This window comes from Myodes glareolus, chromosome 26 (assembly GCF_982192425.1).
Source record: "Myodes glareolus chromosome 26, mMyoGla1.1, whole genome shotgun sequence".
Taxonomy (NCBI): Eukaryota; Metazoa; Chordata; class Mammalia; order Rodentia; family Cricetidae; genus Myodes; species Myodes glareolus.
This window is the reverse complement of record NC_142051.1, coordinates 43,473,515-43,482,334: the sequence shown is the minus strand read 5'-3', so window position 1 is coordinate 43,482,334 and position 8,820 is coordinate 43,473,515. Positions and strand designations below refer to the sequence as shown.

The following is an 8,820-nucleotide window of genomic DNA, read 5'->3' as shown; positions in this document are numbered from 1 at the left end:
AATTTTGTTGTAATCAGACAAATCCATCTTTCCGACCCACCAGACTATAAGCTACAGACAGCAACAGGCTTATGCTTTATAGTAACATAGTTTATGTGAAAATTAGTTTTCCCTGCCTAGCTCTGTTCCCCTAGAGCTCTGCTATAGGCCCAGAGCAGTTCCTTTATTCATCAATGGTAATTACAGCAGACAGAGGGAAATCCCACATCAAGCACTACTAGGAATGGTTCTGAAGTTGCAGGCATTAGACTGTAAAATGCCAAATCTCTCATATGCAGACTCATGTATACTTCACAATAACCCTGAACATTAATTGTATACATAATATGTGAACGCAGTAATTATACCTTTTACAAAAACGTGAAGCATAGACAATAGGAAGAGCAAACACTGCAGTAAATTTATTGTGCATCAGATACTGTTTTATGAGCTTTGTCATTCTGCCCACCTCGTGGCAATGTCTTTAAAAGTCTGTACCACCACCAAGAAGTAAAGGGAAAAACAACACAGAACCCAGATTCTAGCATGAAGACTTGGTTAAAATACAAGCCTTGCCAATTAGTTGCTGTGTGGCCTTGGGTGCGTTCATCAGTCTCTCTGAGCACCAGTTGCCTCACTGATAAAACGTACCTGATACTGAAGATGTTTGCGTACACCTCAAGGGGGTGTTGGGAAGGGTGCAACACTAAGGACTTGTTTCTTATCTTTCTAAAACAACAACAAAGAACACCCGACAAAATCAACGTTAGGAATGAAGGATTTCTTTTGGTTCCCAGTTGGAGGATTTAGTCCATTGCTGTAGAGTGGAAACAGTGCCAGAGATTGAGAGAAACATCGAGTTCATGAAGGAGAGACAGAAGTGATGATCCGTGCTCAACTCACTTTCTCTTCTTTTCAATCAGTCTGAGATACACTCGCTCATGGGCTGATGCTGCCCACTGGGATGGTGCTGCCCACTTTGGGGTGTGTCTTCCTTCCTCAGTTAAGCCTTCCCGGAAATATCTTCATAGACACACCCAGAGATGCATTTCCATGGAAATTCTAAATCCAGTCGAGTTGACATTTAAGATTAACCATCACAATACTTAGGGAGGCAGTTATTTAGGCCAGAGACTGAAATACAGCACTAGCCCAAATGCGTGCTATCATTTCAGCCAGTGAGAATTGAAGCTCAGAGGAATCCGTTGAATTTGCCCAACTTTGTTCTATAAAGGCTATTTTTTTAAAATCTTTATTTTATTTTATTTTTTTAAAGAAGCCAGGTGGTGGTGGTACATGGTTTTAATCCCAGCACTCAGGAGGCAGAGGCAGGCAGATCTCTGTGAGTTCTAGGCCAGCCTGGTCTGTAAGAGCTAGTTCCAGGACAGGCTCCAAAGCTACAGAGAAACCCTGTCTCGAAAAATAAAAAACAAAGCAAACAAACAAAAAACAAACAATCTTTTTTCATTTTACGTACCAACCCCAGTTCCCACTCCTTTCCCTCTTCCCATTCCCCCCACCTCCCCCACATCTACTCCTCAGAGAGGGTAAGGCACATTGTTTTGGGGAAGGTTTAAGGCCCTCCCTACTATATTCTAGGCTGAGCAAGGTCACAGGCTGCTTCTCTGGTCAGCCATTGTGGCCTTTCTCTTGACTTGTGTGATTTTAACAGACTTTGTTGTCCTGGGGACAGGTCAAAATTGGCTCCTTTATGATGCAACCTACACAGTGTTCTCAGTCTTCTGACTTACCAGAACTTTCCAAGGGGGTACTCTCTCTCCTGAAGAAGGTTTTGTATGTTTTAACTGGGGGCAATATGGACCTGTTGAGAAATATGAAAATTGTGCCCTAAGGTAAAATCAGACTTTTCGTCTCCATTATGCCTTAAAGATGTGGATGTTTAGGAGGTCATTTAGTTTATATGTTCATATATTAATTTCTTCAGCCTAGTCTCATGCCAGGCACACTGTTAGGTGTCTGATGTACGGTGGAGAGAAACTCAACAAAAACTTAGCCCTCAGGAAGACGGCGGCCTAGTCAGGAAGAGAGACATTAGATTGATGTTTATATGAAGCAATTATTTAAATTACATTTAGGGATTCAAGGACAGGGTATTGTAACAATTTATCATAAAGGCTCAAAACCAAGCCTGGGGATCTAAAAAATACTTCTAACAAAAAAGATATTTCAGCTTAAACCTGACATAGAAGTTGGCATTGGATGGATGGAGAAAGGGGAGAGGTTAGAAAGAAAAAACAGCCAGGCCTGGCAGCACACACCTTTAATCCTAGCACTCAGGAGGGAGAGGCAGGCTCTCCGTGAGTTTGAGGCCACCCTGGTCTACAGAGCGAGTTCCAGGCCAGTAAAAGCTACAGAGTAAGACCCTGTTTCAAATATAAAGTGGCGTGTGTAAAGGCCCAAGGGCCTAAATGAGTTTGGGGAAATCAATGTGTGCAGTGTAGATCTACGTTAATTGACCTTTAGGGCATCACTCCAATTAGCTGGGTGCCTTAGTTCTCTCCTATGCTGTGAAGCCTACAACAGGTGTTCTCATTCAAGTACAAGGACTTGTTCTAGGTATGGACAGACTACTAAGGTTCCTGAGACCTTTAAGGAGAGAGAAGAGAGAGAGAGAGAGAGAGAGAGAGAGAGAGAGAGAGAGAATTTACCATATTACATGTTTGTGCATGTTGTGTGCCTGTACATCTGCAAACCAGAGGCTGACATCCAGTACTGTTCTCAATGGTTCTCCATCTTAGGTTTTGAGACAAGGTTCTCACTGAACCTGGAGTGCACCAATTTGACTATGCCAGTAAGTTCCAGGGATCCTCCTGTCTCTGACACCTCCCACCCCAGCACTAGAGTTCCAGACGCGCAACATCACACCTGACTTTTGGCGTAGGTAGTGGGGAATCCAAACTGGGGTCCCTCTCCTTGCATGGTAGGAACTTTACCGACTGAGCCATCTCCTTAGCCTCATTGTTAAGAAGATTTTTTTTTCCACGTGAAATCCAGAACCATGAACAGAAAAAACGAAGATGAACCTCAAGGATAATGATCAATTTCCAGGAGCAGAAAATATTTTATAAACAGATCAACGCTAAGCTGAACCCCTGTCAGATGAGTCACCCTGTCTTCAAGAATTTGCTGCAGAAAAGTAACATTCAGAGCAAGAAAGCAAAGGTCTCAGAGACCGTGATGACAGGGAAGAAAATGAAAATCAGGAGAAGGGTTGGAAGTGAAGGGTTAAAATGCATTTTAAAAGTACAGGCAAGATACCCGCTGCTTCTCTGAAAGAAATAGATAGAAAACAGGAGGGAGACATAAGGAAACAAGAGGTCTGATGGTCTGAAGAAACCAGCAGAGACAAGGGGGAAAAAGCATTAAATAAGTAGCAATACAGGAACTTGGGGCCATACGAAAGTGATTTCTTAGCTCTTCTTCTTGGAAGGTGCAAACTATTTTCACACTGCCCCTTAGTCTAGTCTAGCTTTGTGGAGATCTACAGTGATCCACAGAATGAGGGAGATGCTCTGAGCCAGCTCTCAAGAGGTTCTGTACATGCTCGTTCCTGCTGTTAGGACCACTGTTGGCACAAGGCATTAGAAGGAGCCTGGCCCCACTATTGGAGGAAGAGAGGCAGAACTGTTCCAACTACACAGACACAGGATGGCCAGATCACAGAATTGGATCCTAGATATCAAACCAAATTGGTGATCAAGACTCCACATCAGAATTCCAGCATGGATATGGGAGAGCCTCACAGGCCCCTTCCTGGGTGGAGGTGGGGGAACTATTTTTCTTTGGGAAAGGTATGTGATCATTGGTAGACCAGTGGATGGCCCTATAGCTATGCATATATAGGCTGCTCTAATTGGTCACATAAGGTCATAAAAAATAATTAGAAGAAGGGGCTGAGGAAGAGGAAATAATGATGAAGTTAGGAAGAGATAGGCATGTGAGGAATCTAGGAAAGTTGGGGGAAGTAGGAAGTGAATAAATCAATATACATCATACATTTGTATGAAATTCTCAAAAAATAAGTTTAAAATTACATATTAAAAAGACAGATTGTCAAGGTGAATTATTAAGTAAGACTTGAGTCTATGTAGTCATGATTTTTAAAAAATCCCCTTGAAACATAAAGAACCTGGTAGGTTAGAAGTGAGAGAGAGAGAGAGAGAGAGAGAGAGAGAGAGAGAGGTGCCACTTCTTTCTCCTCAATAGAGAGCATGATGCAGCCGTGAGGGCCATCACAGGGGACATGCTTGGGATGGTGAGACATACTTGTCAGAAGTCCGGGGTCCTGTGAGAGCTAGCACGGGGGGTCCTGCTGGCAGACACAGCAGTTATGAATGCCCTGATGTTGTGGTGCCAAAATATATGGGTCAAAAACTGGAACTGAAGGAGAAATAGAGCCTGTAACACGAGGGAGACAGGGGCATTCCACTGCGGTGATAACACTTGTCAGTGAACCATCAGGAAAGACACAGTTGACTAACTCAGCTGACCGTCTTCCTCCTCTCAATGGTCCTGTTTCTACTTCAGTATCTTCAAGAAAAAGATCTAGATTCCGCATGTGAGAGAAAACCTGCCGGATTGTCTTTCTGACTCTGGCTTCTTTTATTTTACACGGTGATTTTCATTTCTATCCATTCATTTTTTTTCTTCACAAATCATTTGTGTTTGTTCTTCTTTATGATTGCATGATATCCCACTGTGTGCTTCTAGCACACTTCCTTTATTAATTTATCTTTAATGAACGTTTAGACTGAATCCATAGCCAGGCTGTTGTGAAGAGTACCATGACATCAAGTGTGCAGTTATGTTTATGTTGCTCGGGTTCCTTCAGGTATGCAGCCAGCAGTGGTACAGTTGGATAAGATGGTAGACCCTTTCTGTTGTTGCTGTTCTTTAGAGATGGAGTCTCACGTAGCCCAGGCTGGTTTTGAACTCGTTATGTAACAGAGGCTGGCCTTGAACTGCTGATCCCCCCCCCATTTTCACCTTCTAAGTGCTGGGACTACAAACAAGCATCCTCACATCCAGCTTTCCATCGTAATTCTAGCTTTAGTTTTCACCTCTCATTAGCTGCTATGATAACCCATTGTAGCGGACGTTATGTTTTTGTTTTACAACTGGGAAGCTGAAGCTCTGATAGGTTAAGAATATGAACCCACATCACACCATGGAGCTGCGATAGAAATAAGACTGACCCATGTCCAGCTCCAAGGCTCATGTTTCCTCCCCACACCCCCAGATAAGACCGACCCATGTCCAGCTCCAAAGCTCATGTTTTCTCCCCACACACCCAGCCTCCTCAAAAACTTTAAAAAAAAATTTTATTGCACTAAACATCTTTTTCTCCGCTCTCCTCCCTTCCTCCCCTCTCCACTGCTACCCTTTCCCATGATCTCCATGCTCCCAACTTACTGATAAGAGCTTGTCTTTTTTCCCTTCCTATGTAGATCCATGTATGTCTCTCTTTGGGTCCTCTTTGTTGTCTAGGTTCTCTGGAATTGTGGACTGTAGGATGGTTTTTCTTTACTTTATGTCTAAAAGTCACTTATGAGTGAGTACATATATTTGTGTTTCTGGGTCTGGCTTAGCTCACTCAATATGTTTTTTTTTCTAGATCCATCCATTTGCCTGCAAATTTCAAGATGTCATTATTTTTTACCACTGAGTAGTACTCCGTTGTGTAAATGTACCACATTTCCTTTATCCATTCTTCGATTGAGGGGCATCTAGGTTGTTTCCAGGTTCTGTCTATTACGAATAATGCTGCTATGCACAAGGTTGAGCACATGTCCTGGTGGTATGGTTGAGCATCCTTTTTGTATACACCCAAAAGTGATATTGCTGGGTCTTAAGGTAGATTGTTTACTAATTTTCTGAGAAATCACCACATAGATAGCCAAAGGGACTGTACAAGCTTGCATTCCCACCAGCAATGGGGAATATTTTCTTTACCCCACATCCTCTGCAGTATAAGCTGTCATCAGTGTTTACAATCTTGGCCATTCTGACAGGTGTAAGATGGAATCTCAGAGTTGTTTTGATTTGCATTTCTCTCACAGCTAAGGTGTTGAACATTTTCTTAAATGTCTTTCAGCTACTTGAGATTCATCTGTTGAGAGTTCTGTTTAGGTCTGTACCCCATTTTTTATTGGATTATTTGTTCATTTAATGTCAAGTTTCTTGAGTTCTTTGTATATTTTGGAGATCAGTCCTATGTCCGATATGGGGTTAGTGAAGATCTTTTCCCATTCTGTAGGCTGCCATTTTGTCTTGTTGATCATGTACTTTGCTTAATAGAAGCATCTCAGTTTCAGGAGGTCCCATTTATTAATTGTTTCTCTCAGTGTCTGTGCTGCTGGGGTTATATTTAGGAAGTGGTCTCCTGTGCCAATGCTTTCAAGTGTACTTCCCACTTTCTCTTCTATGAGGTTCAGTGTGGCTGGCTTTATGTTGAGGTCTTTGATCCATCTGGACTTGAGTTTTGTGCATGGTGATAGATATGGATCTATTTTCATTCTTCTACATGTTGATATCTAGTTATGCTCCGCTGTTCCCTTAGTCGTCTCCCGTCCCCTCTCCCACTTCTCTGCTTCCTGCAAACCCAGATTATATAACAGCTGGGAGGAAGGTGACAAGAACCCTAATTGGGGCTGAGGGGAACTAGAGGAACAGTTTCCTTTCTCTCTCTCCACAGAGGACACAGAGTTTAGGGCCTGAGGCAGGCCAAAGGGAGGCAGTGACCACGTGTTTGGTCTCTGGAATGTCCTCATGTTCTGCAGACGGCTCAGCTTCCTACAAGTCTTGACCCTTTCGAGGGGACCTTCTCTTCCAGCACTGGAGCAGCAGAAGATTACAACACTGCCAATTTTAGCGCCCTTGAACATCTGGCGTTCTAAGACTCCATTTTGGACAGACTTTTTAAAAACCCTCCTTTCTGTCTGTCAGACTAACCAAGAACAGAAGAGGTCACGGCCCAGCAAAGAACAAAGCAAGACTCCCCTTTCTTGATAACGGTGTATAATCCTTACATTCCAGCTCAATCATTCTGCAAAGATTTTTAAGCATACTTTATGTGTGTTTGTGGCTAAAATATGATGTACTTTAAAAGTCATTCCAGCCCCTTGTGATGTGGTCATAAAAAATTATTCCCGCATTAAATACCTTATTCCCATCCTGTCAAGTGTGAGCCTGCTGTTGGATGAATCACTAGAGAAATAAAATGCTTCTCAATATGCTTCCCTTTCTGATTGCAGGTCTGAGTCTTATTCGATTAAAGGATAAAAGCAAATTGATCAAATATGTGGACACTCGGAGTGCATTTTTATGGCCGCTGAGCAAATTCTGAAATGCAGCAATCAGATTCGATTTTACTCCCTGTGGCTCCCTGGGAACGAGGGAAATTGGATGAGGAAGGCCTGCCGCTGGCCCTGCCATGGAGATCAATGACTGTCCAGTTTCTATTTTTGGCTTTCTTGAACGCTCTATGGTCTTCAGAACTCAACCAGCATCAAGCAAACCCAGAGGATTTTATGATAACGTGAACGTGAAGCTTCCACGGCGTTAACAAAAGCATTGCCTGTTTTGCAGCTGGGCCTCTCCTCCATCCTCACCTCTGTCCCCTTAACCTTGGCATTATTCTGGCTGTCAAGGTATTGGGAAAATGAGAAGAGACTAAGACAGGGGACGGGGGTGGGGGCACACGGGGCAGCCAAGGGACCGTTGGTCTTCATTTCAGCTGTGTTCATAATCCCAACCCAGCGAACGTCTAGGTACTCTGTGACGGGAGTGTGGCCAGCACCTCCCTGCTTTGAAATTCCTAACACTGGTTTTATTTGATGGTTTGAAAGTATCGCTAACAACAACCATTAAATAGCAAAATTGGTTACATGCCTTTCACAGGCGCCCTAAAATCCCAAGGCCTGACCTTTCATGATGGCACAACAACCTGCCAAGAAGGGTGGTTGTGGAACTGACAAGGGTAAGAGAGACACTGGAAGGAGTCCTGAGCTTGGATATGAACCAGTGTATGTTTAGTGTAGGCACTGGGCATGTGACCTCAGGGGCTGAGCATGAGCCCCAGGTACCAGCTTAAATGACAGAACCCCAGGATATTAAATTTCACTGTGCCTGCTCCAGGTATTCCAGCTCTGCCTCTTTTTACTCACAATATGCGTGTGTACACGTGTGTGTGCACACACACACTTCAGAGCCCTCTCATCCACTGCTACTCTCCCCTTGGTTCACCTGCTTTCTTTCTGGGTCTGGTTCTTGTTGAATATACGATCTTGGTCATTTGTCTCATCTTCTCAGTCCCCACTGGCTCTCTTGGTCCTTCTGAAACCTCAAGGATGCTGGTGGCTTGAGATTTCTAAGCGTGAGGCCCAAAGTCAATCAAGGTACACTCACAGGAGGGACAGAGGGTCGTGCAGGAGGCACGTGGGAAGTGCTTTGTGTGGTCAGCGTTTTAATCCAGGGAACTGAGACTCTCCCGGCATGCTCTTTCAGCCCAGCAACTTGACAGAGTGCCCTGCTCATGAAGGGCCTTCCTTAAGTGCTGTCTGATTTGTTTTTGTGAGTGAAATTAAGGAAATTAAGGAAAACACCACTAAATGTCCTGAAAATATCTCAAGGAAGAACCAGAGGAAGGGTGAACATTCCACCTGCAAATAATATCTTACAAACAAAAGAAAGGATCTATGGACTCGGTGAAACCATAGGGATGAACCCCCAGGTTCACGAGTGAGGCCAAACCACTTACAAATATAGCAAGGTCTCTGATGCAATAACCCCAAGATGCATCCATAAGCACAGGCCGCCGGG

At 43.7% G+C, this 8,820-nt stretch overlaps 1 long non-coding RNA gene across 1 annotated transcript; it reads left to right on the top strand.

Moving 5' to 3' along the window:
• Positions 1-1,721: 1,721 nt before the first annotated feature.
• On the top strand, positions 1,722-8,139 carry LOC148117793 (uncharacterized). Its single transcript, XR_015736774.1, has 2 exons — positions 1,722-1,832; positions 7,254-8,139. It is a non-coding gene; the product is annotated as an uncharacterized LOC148117793 (long non-coding RNA).
• The last annotated feature ends 681 nt before the right edge of the window (positions 8,140-8,820 follow it).